Source organism: Salmo salar, chromosome 04 (assembly GCF_965601325.2).
Source record: "Salmo salar chromosome 04, fSalSal1, whole genome shotgun sequence".
Taxonomy (NCBI): Eukaryota; Metazoa; Chordata; class Actinopteri; order Salmoniformes; family Salmonidae; genus Salmo; species Salmo salar.
In genome coordinates, this window is record NC_138294.1 from 65162482 (window position 1) to 65176703 (window position 14222).

Here is a 14222-nt window from a genome sequence, read left to right on the forward strand (position 1 = left end):
AGTGTTAGCTAGCTGGCTATGGCTATCCAACAAGTCAAGATAAGCTTTTGGTGTTATTAATTTCTTGCCACTGGGGCCCGCCAATGTTACTGCTAAACTGCTTGCTGCTGACTATATACTGTACTGCATGATTGTAGCAGGTTTACTAACACCTTAATTCTAGTAGCTTTGTTGACTATGACATTAATATGGTGACAACTATGTAGGCTGTGTGTAGCAGTTAGTTATGAAGGTTTGGCATGGAAAGTTTTTTTTCGCCTGGTCACAGACAGCTGATGTGTTGTGCACTGAAGCGCCCAAGTGAAGGGAAAAGGTGGGAGGAGGAGAGCGCATAGATGTGAGAAGGAATTATACAGTGATCAAAGGGTTCATGCTGTTTGCATGTGGCAGCTATGAAAGTGAACTGTGTTGAAGAAGAACTTTTCTTAAACGGAAGCAAACAGAATGAAATGGGGATAAACGTACCTGAATTTGTCCAATAGAAATTCGCGTTTGCAGCTGTTGGACTAATGACTACACCTTAGATCAGCTAGGCGGTGTGCAAGGCAGAATTGAATGTGTCAATATCTGTCACCTTGATTACTCAAATTTCTCTCGATCTGTACAGCTAAGTTGTAAACATTCATTCTTAGGCTAGGTTGTAGCAACCTCATGATGGGTTTAGGGACATTTTGAGTATCATGTAGTAGCCCAAACCTATCGATGTTACATTGAGCTGGGTAAATGGAATATGAATGACAGTCATCCAATATGCTGTAATAAAAAGAAGGGCATGCTCATAAAAAAATATTTTTCCTCCCTCATCTTAAACGGCACCGACCTCCACTGATCTACATTCAATGCAGCTAAGGAACTCCATAATTAGTTCCAAGACTGAAGTTGGATTGGAACACCTTTGGAAAGTATCTCAATGGAAACAAGGCACACCCTTCCATTTTGAAGGCAGTGTCTCTGAGTAGACTCCTGGCAGTGTGACTCCAGATACAGACGGTGACATGGAGACATCTCAACAAAGCTACGTGTGTCAAGATATATTTCAAATATATATATTGTCAAATATGTGAGTCATTGAAAGTGTCAGAGTATGAGGACTTAATGTACATTTTACCTGAGATGAACATTTTACCTGAGAAACTTTGTGGACATTCGTGTTTATGCTTTCTTGTGTGCAGCTCACATCACGTTGAGGTAGGTTATGCAAATTCGCCGGAAAATCATAAATTATGGCAAGGACTAACTCTCACTGTTCAGTGTAATAAATTACGCTCAATTATTTGATTAAGGCAACGGGTATTGTATTGCCATTCACTTTCCTTTCATCACACGCTGTCACGTCCTGACCATAGAAAGCTGTTATTTTCTATGGTAGAGTAGGTCAGGGCGTGACAGGGTTTTTTTTCTAGTTTAGATTTTCTATTTTGTTATGTTCTAGTTTTTGTATTTCTATGTTGGGTTTTTGTTTGGGATGATCTCCAATTAGAGGCAGCTGGTCATCGTTGTCTCTAATTGGAGATCATACTTAAGTAGGTGTTTTTCCCACCTGGGTTGTGGGAGATTGATTTTGAGTACGTGTATGTTAACGCTTCGGCACGGTTTGTTGTTTTTGTTTATTCAGTTATTTTGTATGTATTGCATAGTTTCACAGTTCAATAAAATATGTGGAACGATAATCACGCTGCACTTTGGTCCGCTTCATCCAACGACAACCGTGACACACGCACAGTTACTATGGAGTTAGTCTGATTAATCTGGCTGTAATAAGTCATTAATTGGTAGATACAGCCTGAAACTAATGCCTGCACAATTGTGTAAATGTTCCTTACAAGCAAAAATGTTGAATAAAATTACATTTAAACTTAATCTACTACTAGTCTGTGTGATTTATCCTCCAGCTGCTCAAAATTTGAGACAAAATATATAAAGGAAAGTATTGTTTGCACAACTTTTTAGAGCGCTGGTAACTATTTGGTTCAGTTTGACACCTAGGTAAAATTAGTTTTATACATTCGGTTTCTCTCGTCAATAGCTATGAACCAAACATGCCAATGAAAATTGAATATTCGGAATCAGAAAAGTATGGAGAACAATCAACATGTTTTTTATTCGGATTTCAATCTTCAAAAAAATTTTTTTTTAAAAATGGTGTTGATTTTTCTCCATCCTCCCCTGATTCAGAATATACCATTTTCATTGTCATCGCATGGTGTATACGATTTTGCAGGCATTACTTTCAGGCTGTCTATACCAATTAATTGTGTATTACAGCCTGATTAATCAGACTACTATGGAGTCTGCTTCCATCACTGCTTGGCTAGCTCTCTGAAAATCTTTACAACTTTTGGGGGTACTCATTGCTCAATAATGGACTAAAGGAGCCTAACGTTACACCTTATAGTCCAAGGACCTTACATGTTCTGTTTAGAGACGAATTGTCTCTGGCAGCCAAAACAGCCAAATACTCCATCTAAGCTAAAATCGATTCTCAATTGCGGTACGGTTCTAGAAACATAAAGCCCTCCACTTTCATATCACCTCAAAATAATTTCACAAACAGTAAATAAACACATACTTAACCGGTTTTAACAGTTGTAGCCGACAGTATTTTTCTGTGACAATGCATTTGTTGCGTCTGTCTTCCATTTACACACAGATGTTTGGAGATGCAGATAGCTAATTAGCACATATAGTCGACTCTGTCTTCCGACTGTTTTCCGTACATAAGTGCTGTAACATGGAAATATGGCCGTGTAAAGGTGTGTAGTAGTTTAACCTTTTCTTTTTTGAAAATTATTTCTCACTGATATGAAAGATACGTTCCTTATGTTTCCAAAACCGTACTGCAAGCAATGCGTGTTAAAGTTCAGACGAAGAGCTGGAACATGGGAGCCTGATGAGCTGGCTGAAGCGTAGACGCCTGGCGAGCCGGCTGAGGCTTAAAACCCTGGCGATCCGGCTGAGGCCGGACGTGAGATGGGCACCTGCCGAGCAAACCGGGACAAGAAAACCTCTCAAGTCAGCTAGGGCATGGAAGCCTGACGAGCTGGCTTAGGCACCCCCAGTTCCATCGGCGGCAGCCCCCGGACCCGACGTCACCACCAATTGGAAAGCCAGCACTCCCCAATGCTTTGTTTGATGGCTTCAGGATTCTATTAGGACCGACACTGGATTAGAGAAGCAGGTACGGGGAGTCAACATTTAATAAGGGGTAACACGGGTAACACAACGACATACGACAATTAATCCTGAAGCAGGGAACAGAGCTTGGGAACAGACAATAATTGCTGATGCGCGTGACAGGGGAAGGCAGGTGTGCGTAATGATGGTGGCAGGAGTGCGTAATGCTGGAGAGCCTGGCGCCTTCGGGCGCCAGGGAGGGTAGCAGGAGCAGGCATGACAGTACCCCCCCCCCCTCTAGGGGCCTCACCCTGCGTCCCACCTGGGCGTGCCTGACGGGCCGGCCCGAGGCCTGGGCGCTGGACAAGCCGGTTGGGGCATAAAAGCTAGACAAACCAGCTGAGGCGTGGGAGCCTGACGACCCGGTTGAGGTGTGACAGCCTGATGATTCCACTGGAACATGGAAGCCTGATGAGCCGGCTGAAGCATAGACGCCTGGCAAGCCGGCTGAGGCGTAAAACCCTGGCGATCCAGCTGAAGCCTGACTAGGATGGACGCCTGCAACATTTAATAAGGAAGAGACATGGAACAAGACAGGAACAGCGTCAGCACACGGGTAACACAACGACATACGACAATTAATCCTGAACAGAGCTTGGGAACTGACAGATATAGGGGAGGTAATGACACAGGTGATTGAGTCCAGGTGAGTCCAATAATTGCTGATGCGCGTGACGGGGGAAGGCAGGTGTGCGTAATGATGGGGAGCCTGGTGCCTTCGAGCTCCAGCGAGGGGGAGCAGGGGCAGGCTTGACACTTACACAATTTTCACCATCACAATGAATAACAGAATCATATACTGTTAATTACACACCGCCTTTGTATGCTTTTTGAGAATATGTTGAGTTACAGTGCCTTTGGAAAGTATTCAGACCCCTTTAATTTTTCCAGATATTGTTAAGTTACAGCCTTATTTTAAAATGTATTAAAAGTTATTTTTCCCTCATCAATCTACGCACAATAACCCATATTGACAAAGCAAAAACAGGCACCAGGGAGGGGGAGCGAGAGCAGGCGTGACAAAAAAGTTAAGGTTTATATCGTGAGAGTGACAGAGAGTTGAGGAGGAGGCTTCTATTGAAGCGCTGGGCATCTTGTTAAGACATGCATTATCTGAATTAGGCCCACAGAATTATACCTACGAAGGAGCGGCTTCTATGAAGGAACTTTGAATGTCTTTCAACTTCTAAGAGAGCTTAACGTTGGACCAGTGCTAGCTAGCTAACAGGCTTGTTTGTGCAGTGCGGCACCATAATTCAAATAAAAACACGTCTTAACATTTTGTAGTTAATAAAGCCAAATGGGATGACTATAGTCTTCTTAATCTCTCTTTGTAATTTCTGAATCTGTTATGTGTCTGTGTGTAGCTGGTGAGATGTGTCAGGTGCAGGACAGCAGATATGAGTAATGAAAGCAATTTACTCAAATAATTCACAATACACGTCGTATAAATACAAGGCCACACATACGGACCACAATACAATAAACAATTACTCAAACAAACAAACAAGGGGGAACAGAGGGTTAAATAATGAACAAGTAATTGGGGAATTGAAACCAGGTGTGTAAGACAAAGACAAAACAAATGGAAAATGAAAAGTGGATCGGCGATGGCTAGAAAACCGGTGACGTCGACCGCCGAACGTCGCCCGAACAAGGAGAGAGACCGACTTCGGCGGAAGTCGTGACAGAATCACGCTTGTAATGTCAGTCGGCTACAGTAGCCTATGCTTCGAAGGGGGAGGGGCACGCGCACACACAGACAAAGATTTTCAGCTGGCAGGCAGACACTGGAATACGTTTCTGAGTGACAGAGTGAGGGCTTTGCATAGGCAATTTGTTGCGTTTTTTTATGGGACTAGAAAAATGCTTGGAATGCAAAATAATGTTATTAACCGGTTCCCATGTTTTTTAAATAACGATTCTGTTCGGAAACAGTATAGATCACTTTCATTCCTGTTCCAGATTCTGATTTTGTTCCTTTCATTCTTTTCCGGTTTTTGGTTCTGTTCCCTGAACCGGTTCCAAGCCCTGACGACCGGTATTCCATTCATAATGTAACCTAACGTAGTGTAATATATCATATTAAATGAAGTGTCACAGATTTACTTACAGAATAAAAGAATTACCCTGAGACCACGTTGCATACACACATGAACATTCAAGTCAACAAACTATTGCCAGGCATACAAAAAGTATGAAAATGTATGCACTCACTACTGTAAGTCGCTCTGGATAAGAGCGTCTGCTAAATGACAAACACTTCAAATGTACATTGTGTCGTAGAATGTCGGTCCCAGTTTCATGGTTCTTCACTTTACTTCATTCCTTTTTGTAGCTTTTGATCAGCAACTAGGCTACACTGTGAGTTCTTTGTGGTCTGGCTTTGTTTTTAAAAATGTTAAATTGCTAAATCTTCCCAGTACAGTACAGGCCATTTTCAACAATAATAGTTTTTGGTCACACAAATTCCGAAGAGTATAGTGAACAGAGAACTGACTTGTAACTCATAACTTGTCAGGCTGAATCTTAATTTGAGAAGCATGCCCGTCACTTGATCTCAAATTAGGATTTCGCCCTGGCACTCTGGTCTAACAATGGTGCAAGGTATCTTAGGATGTGTCTGTTGGAACTTATCATTTAGTCTGCTTTAGATCCAGCCTTGTTTTCTTTGCAATGACAATATTCTGTGGAGTTCCAGTCCAATGCAGAGGCCACTCTCTCTAGTGTTTAGTCTCTACCCAGCTGTGCTGGCTGGTTTCCATTAGGCAGCCATTTAAGGGACCTAGGCCACAGAAGGCTCAGGGGAGTGTCGCCCATCATCACCCAGCTGCCGAAGTGGGCAGGAGCGCCACATCCCATCCCACAATGCACTCTGCTCGCTCCCAGATGCTCATGGGAACAGCGCTGGCTGTCGGCCCTCAGGGCCTAATCAATCCAGTCAGGGAAAAGTATGGTGGGTTGTTCCTTCACCACAAACATCTCTGTCAGTGGTAAGAAACTTATCAATGGTATCTCTGATATTAGCATATGCTGTGTTAGCGAGGTCCCAACAAACTAGGCTGATTAGACCACTTAGCCCTCATTTGAGTCCTCCGCTGCATTTACTCAGTGCTTAATGATGTTTCAGGTTCTTTCATACCAGCCCCTAAGCTTTCATCTCTTCTCTCCAGGCCAGATGTCTTGACCATGGTATTCTAAAGCACTTATTGTAGTCCACACAAATTGCTCAATTACTTTATATTGTTTTGTTCCCTTTTCTTACCTTGAAAATAGTCAATGGTCCAGCAGAGAGTGTGATACACATTCTGAATTTGTTTGTATGTTCTGTGTTTTCCTGAGTAGCATTTTCTGGAGAAGTATGGATACCTAACGGAGGAGGAGGATCACCAACACAAGGATATTGAGGTCAACAAAGCTCTCAGGTAGAATCAGCCAGGCATCATTCAACCACCAGAAAAATAACTTTACAGTAATAATTTTATATTAGGGAAACTTTTAATCGAGTGTCGTCAACAATTGATTACAATGTATTGGTTGTTAAAGGAGATGTTATGTACATTTTTCATAGACTTTGTGTACTTACTTAATTGTTTCTCAGAATACCAAATCTGAGGAAAAACAAACTCAGTGAAAATGTCTTTGATGTGTTGTGTTGACATAGCTTTACCAAAGGTGAGTCCCATTCTGCAGTTGTGCTTGAGTGAAAAACCAAGCATGCCTCTGCTTTCACAGTTGCACTGGGAGTTACCCAATATTTGGAGAAGAATAGCATGCCTAATTTAAAATATTTATCTAAATGTATTGCATGTTTATGTTCTATCAGCAAAGCATAAGCTTGGTTTCCCTAATGGAAGAAACAGTCTGGCACCAGAGCCTGGTATTTATCCAGGTGATAGTGGTTGTCACGGCTGTTGTAAGGAGAAGCGGACCAAAGTGCAGCGTGATTATCGTTCCACATTTTTATTGAACTGTGAAACTATGCAATACATACACAATAAACTAAACGAACAACAAACAGTGACGCAGAGTTGAAACATACACTAACTCAGAAATAATCTCCCACAAACCCAGGTAGAAAAAAACCCTACTTAAGTATGATCTCCAATTAGAGACAACGAGGACCAGCTGCCTCTAATTGGAGATCATCCCAAACAAAACCAACATAGAAATACAAAACTAGAACATGACAACATAGAAAAACTAAACTAGAAAAAAAACCTGTCACGCCCTGACCTACTCTACCATAAAAAATAACATCTTTCTATAGTCAGGACGTGACAGTACCCCCCAAAGGTGCGTACTCCGAACGCACCTAAACAAAACAACAACAACCCCCACCCCCACCAAAGAAAAAAGAAAAAAAGGGAGGGTAGGGTGGGTAACTAATGTCTATGGCGGCTCTGGTACAGTACACATAACCTTCTCATCCCGCGGATCCTCCAAGATAGGAGGCGGCTCCGGTTCGGGGCATAACCCCCGCTCCGCCCGCTGATCCCTCTGCTTCTGTGCCACCGGACCGTGGATCGTCGTCGGAGGAACCGGACCGTAGATCGTCGCCGGAGGCTCTGTACTGCGGGCCGCCGCCGGAGGTACTGGGCTGCGGGCCGCCGCCGGAGGTACTGGGCTGCGGGCCGCCGCCGGAGGTACTGGGCTGCGGGCCGCCGCCGGAGGTACTGGGCTGCGGGCCGCCGCCGGAGGTACTGGGCTGCGGGCCGCCGCCGGAGGTTCTGGGCTGCGGGCCGCCGCCGGAGGTTCTGGGCTGCGGGCCGCCGCCGGAGGTTCTGGGCTGCGGGCCGCCGCCGGAGGTTCTGGGCTGCGGGCCGCCGCCGGAGGTTCTGGGCTGCGGGCCGCCGCCGGAGGTTCTGGGCTGCGGGCCGCCGCCGGAGGTTCTGGGCTGCGGGCCGTCGCCGGAGACTCTGGGCTGCGGGCCGTCGCCGAAGACTCTGGGCTGCGGGCCGTCTCAGGAGGTTCCGTGCTGCGTGCCGTCTCAGGAGGTTCCGTGCTGCGTGCCGTCTCAGGAGGTTCCGTGCTGCGTGCCGTCTCAGGAGGTTCCGGGCTGCGGGCCGTCTCAGGAGGTTCCGGGCTGCGGGCCGTCTCAGGAGGTTCCGGGCTGCGGGCCGTCTCAGGAGGTTCCGGGCTGCGGGCCGTCTCAGGAGGTTCCGGGCTGCGGGCCGTCTCAGGAGGTTCCGGGCTGCGGGCCGTCTCAGGAGGTTCCGGGCTGCGGGCCGTCTCAGGAGGTTCCGGACTGCGGGCCGTCTCAGAAAATAACATCTTTCTATGGTCAGGACATGAGAGTGGTATTATGACAGATTATTTATGCCCTTATTTAGACCACATACATTTGACACTAATGGAGAGCTAGACGATGCATTACTTCCACTGCTCAGCAAGGTTTGATTTCAGTTGTAGACAACACCCACTACCATCACATGGGGAAATTTGTGAAGTGCTATATTGATTTCACCACCTTTTTACGGTTTGCTATTATTTTTTATTTTACTTGCTTTCATTCTGGATGTGCTCTCCTATCTTTTATAAGCCACTCACTCTTCTTTTATCATTCATCCATCTCTCCTCTGTCTGGCTCTCAGGGAGTTCCAATGGCTCACACACCTGCCAGTCACTGGGTGTCTTGACAGTGCCAACCAGCACCAGATGGCAGTGCCCAGGTGTTAAGTGAGGGATGACATGGGCCAGCAGGCCTGGGCACAGAGGGTCAACAGCATCTTCAATGGAGGTCTAAGCAAACCTAACAGTGGGCAGCGTCCAGGAAGTGCCATAGCCAGCTAGGTGAGTGGCCAATCCATGGACCACCCTTAGCTGATTTGGGCTCACTACTGGCCAATTTCAAACCAACCCATTACAATTTACTAATTTTTTATTCCTTCCTTGAAGATCAAATGATTGAATTGAAATGTAGTTGGACCATACAGATGGACTTGTTTATACAGGTCATACTTCAAGGAAAGACTGCTAAAGCAATATCAATGTGACTTTATTGTCTAGAATGGAGAGGTCAAGCACGTTGTCAGGCTAACTAATTTCATCATCTGAACTTAAATCCGTAAACATGGGCACCCTCATAGATATTATCCTGACCAACTTGCCTCCAAATACATCTCTTGTCACGATTCCGTAAGGCAGGAAGAAAAGGCAGAGTCAAACGCAGGAGACGTAGTCCAGTTGTGCCGTAGAACGGTATATTTATTTCACCGAAAAAAAAACACTCGGCGTAACAAAAGGGCATAGGGTGTGCCCAGAGACCACACGGGAACACAGTTAACCCCGAGAAAACAAAGATACGCACGGGGCGCAGCCCGGCAAATATAACATTCCTCTAGCGAGAATCCGCTGGGGAAAAATGTGCAAAAACCACAAAACGTTCACAGACCTGCCCGCTGACAAATAAACAATCCCGCACAAAACACAAACCACAAGGAACAAACTAAATACCCCCCCTACTAATTACAGAAACGGAAACAGGTGCGGACTTCAACAGACAAAACACAACGAACACAGAACGGTGGCAGCTAGTAGACCGGTGACGACGACCGCCGAGCGCCGTCCGGCCGAGGAGGGGCACCATTTTCTGTGGATACTGTGACATCTCTGCTGTTTTCAATCAGGATCTCAGTGATCATTGCCTGTATCCGCTATGGGTCCGCGGTCAAACGACCACCCCTCATCACTGTCAAACATTCCTGTCACGTTCCTCGTATTCTCCCTCATCGGAAGATATGTCGAAATCACTCGATGACCAATACGCAGCAGGTTGACTGTTCCACATCATATTTATTATAGATGGAAACGACAAAACAAAATAAACACGCAAAGGAGAATGGTGACAGTTTCACAGGTGAAACGAAACACAGTGCAAAATACAATTACCCACAAACACACAGACAAACACACCCTACTAATATAGGACTCCCAATCAAAGGCAACTCAACACACCTGCCTTCAATTGAGAGTCCAGCACCCAACCTACACATAGAAAACCTAACCTAGAACCTAAACCAACACTCACAACCCCACTATACCATAACCAAACATAACTCTGCCACGTCCTGACCAAATATAATACAAAAATACCTAAGTATATGGTCAGGATGTGACAATTCCCTAAAACATTTCTGCGAGCAGGCCTTTCTAATCGACCTGGCCCGGGTATCCTGGAAGGATATTGACCTCATCCCGTCAATCGAGAATGCCTGGTCATTCTTTAAAAGTAATTTCCTCACCATCTTAGATAAGCATGCCCCTTTCAAAAAATGCAGAACTAAGAACAGACATAGCCTGTGGTTCACTCCAGACCTGACTGCCCATGACCAGCACAAAAACATCTTGTGGCGGACCGCAATAGCATCGAATAGTCCCTGCGATATGCAACTGTTCAGGGAAGTCAGGAACCAATACATGCAGTCAGTCAGGAAAGCAAAGGCTAGTTTTTTCAAGCATAAATTTGCATCCTGTAGCTCTAACTCCAAAACGTTTTGAGACACTGTAAAGTCCATGGAGAACAAGAGCACCTCCTCCCAGCTGCCCACTGCACTGAGGCTAGGTATCACGGTCACCACCGATAAATCCATGATAATCGAAAATTTCAATAAGCATTTCTCTACGGCTGGCCATGCCTTCCTCCTGGCTACTCCAACCCCGGCCAACAGCTCCGATGTCATCTACAAAATAGTTTCCAATACTCTACTCAGCAAACTGGATGCAGTCTATCACAGTGCCATCCGTTTTGTTACCAAATCTCCTTATACCACCCACCACTACGACCTGTATGCTCTAGTCGGCTGGCCCTCACTACATATTTGTCGCCAGACCCACTGGCTCCAGGTCATCTATAAGTCTATGCTAGGTAAAGCTCCGCCTTATCTCAGCTCACTGGTCACGATAACAACACCCACCCGTTGCACACGTTCCAGCAGGTATATCTCACTGATCATCCCCAAAGGCAACACCTCATTTGGCTGGAACCAATTGCAAAAATCTCTGAAGCTGGAGACTTATATTTCCCTCGCCATCTTTAAACATCAGCTATCCGAGCAGCTAACCGATCGCTGCAGCTGTACATAGTCCATCTGTAAATAGCCCACCCAATCTACCTACCTCATCCCCATACTGTTTTTATTTACTTTTCTGATTTTTTGCACACCAGTATCTCTACTTGCACATCATCATCTGCTCATTTATTACTCCAGTGTTAATCTGCTAAATTGTCATTCTTCGCTACTATGGTCTATGTATTGCCTACCTCCTCATGCCTTTTGCACACACTGTATATAGACTTTCTTTTTTCTACTGTGTCATTGACTTGTTTATTGTGTTATTGGCTTGTTTATTGCTTATTCCATGTGTAACTCTGTGTTGTTGTCTGTGTCACACTGCTTTGCTTTATCTTGGCCAGGTCGCAGTTGTAAATGAGAACTTGTTCTCAACTAGCCTACCTGATTAAATAAAGGTGAAATAATTGTTGTTTTTTTAAAAGGCTGACTTCCAAGGTTTCCATTGCTTGGAAGTCAGCCACAGTTCATCCTTTATTTAAAGTGGCAGATCAAGCTGATCCTAACTGTAATAGGCCTATTTCTATTTTGCCCTGTTTATCAAAAGTGTTGGAAGAACTTGTTAATAATCAACTGACTGGCTTTCTTGATGTCTATAGTATTATCTCGGGTATGCAATCTGGCTTCCGCTCAGGTTATGGATGTGTCACTGCAACCTTAAAGGTCCTCAATGATGTCACCATTGCCCTTGATTCTAAGCAATGTTGTGCTGCTATTTTTATTGACTTGGCCAAAGCTTTTGATACAGTAGACCATTCCATTCTTGTGGCCCGGCTAAGGAGTATTGGTGTCTCTGAGGGGTCTTTGGCCTGGTTTGCTAACTACCTCTCTCAAAGAGTGCAGTGTATAAAGTCAGAAAATCTGCTGTCTCAGCCACTGCCTGTCACCAAGGCTTGATCCTAAGCCCCACGCACTTCTCAATTTACATCAACAACATAGCTCAGTCAGTAGGAAGCTCTCTCATCCATTTATATGCAGATGATACAGTCTTATACTCAGTTGGCCCCTCCCCGGATTTTGTGTTAAATGCTCCACTACAAAGCTTTCTTAGTGTCCAACAAGCTTTCTCTACCCTTAACCTTGTTCTGAACACCTCCAAAACAAAGGTCATGTGGTTTGGTAAGAAGAATGCCCGTCTTCCCACAGGTGTTATTACTACCTCTGAGGGTTTAGAGCTTGAGGTAGTCACCTCATACAAGTACTTGGGAGTATGGCTAGACGGTGCACTGTCCTTCTCGCAGCACATATCAAACTGCAGGCTAAAGTTAAATCTAGACTTGGTTTCCTGTATCGTAATCGCTCCTCTTTCACCCCAGCTGTCAAACTAACCCTGATTCAGATGACCATCCTACCCATGCTAGATTACGGAGACATAATTTATAGATTGGCAGGTAAGGGTGCTCTCGAGCGGCTAGATGTTCTTTACCATTCGGCTATCAGATTCACCACCAATGGTCATCTCTGTATACCCGTCGCAAGACCCACTAGTTGATGCTTATTTATAAAACCCTCTTAGGCCTCAGTCCCCCCTATCTGAGATATCTACTGCAGCCCTCAGTCTCCACATCAACACCAGTTCTGTCAGTCACATTCTGTTAAAGGTCCCCAAAGCGCACACATTCCTGAGTCGCTCCTCGTTTCAGTTCGCTGCAGCTAGCGACTGGAACGAGCTGCTACGAACACTCACTCTGGACAGTTTTATCTCAATCTCTTTATTCAAAGACTCAATCATGGACACTCTTACTGACAGTTGTGGCTGCTTTGTATGATGTATTGTTGTGTCTACCTTCGTGCTGTTGACTTTGCCCAATAATGTTTGTACCAGTTGCTGCCTTGCTATGTTGTTGTCTTAGGTCTCTCTTTATGTAGTGTTGTCTCGCGATGTGTGTTTTGTCCTATATTTATTGTATTTATAAAAAAGATATATCTCCCAGGCCCCCGTCCCCGAAGGAGGCCTTTTGGTAGGCCATCATTGTAATTAAGAATTTGTTCTTAACCGACTTGCCCTAGTTAAAAAGGTTAAATAAACATTAAACATTTAACAAAATACTCTAAGTCCCAGGCAGTGTAGTATGTAGGCTATCTACACACAGCCATTTATATCTTTAGGGAATTCTCCAATCTCCACTTGTGCGCCGGGAAGCACATTTTAAATTAGATATACTCTGAGAACCACTGCCTAAATGGTTAAGATATTCACTCTCTCCAATAAGCCCCCTTTAAGCTTGTACATCTGCCCAGGCCCATATGGAGGCTGTCCAACACATCTTCACTGTGTGAGAGATAAGCTTACATGCTCAGTGGTAAATGGAGCTGGTTTTGGGTAACAGGGTGCTGGTGTTTGTGGTCTGGATGGAGAAAAGTGTCATTCCACACAGCCACTGGAGTGATTGGATAATACTAGAAGAATGCGTCATACTGCCCACTTTTCCAGCCTCTAGTTGATGCCTGCTCCCTGAGCAATTACTGGAAACAAGTTTTATTTGACCTGAAGGTATTATTTGACCTGGAGCCTATATTTGAACTGGATATTGAAAGACAATTTATGCAAGTTAGGCAGTGTCTTTGTCCCAGATGAAACTATGGAATTTTAACAGTAATGTTAATGGGCAAGATACTGTACATTTCAGGGGAAGAACGTTGTGGCATTCTTTCAAATGTTAGTGTGGTAAGGAAGAACGTTGTCTTTCTATCCATCCATTTAGTGAAGGCAGCCAACAGAAGTCATGTTTGAGAACCAGAGAGAAACAAGCTATTGCTATCAAGGACCAATGCGAGACCCAAATGCAGACAGGAGGCAGATGGTTGGAGTCTTACAATGTTTATTAATCCAAAGGGGTAGGCAAGAGAATGGACAGGGAAAAAGGTCAAAACCAGATCAGAGTCCAGAAGGTACAGTGGCAGACAGGCTCGTGGTCAAGGCAGGCGGGTACAAAGTCCAGAACAGGCAAGGATCAAAACCAGAAAAAAGGAGAA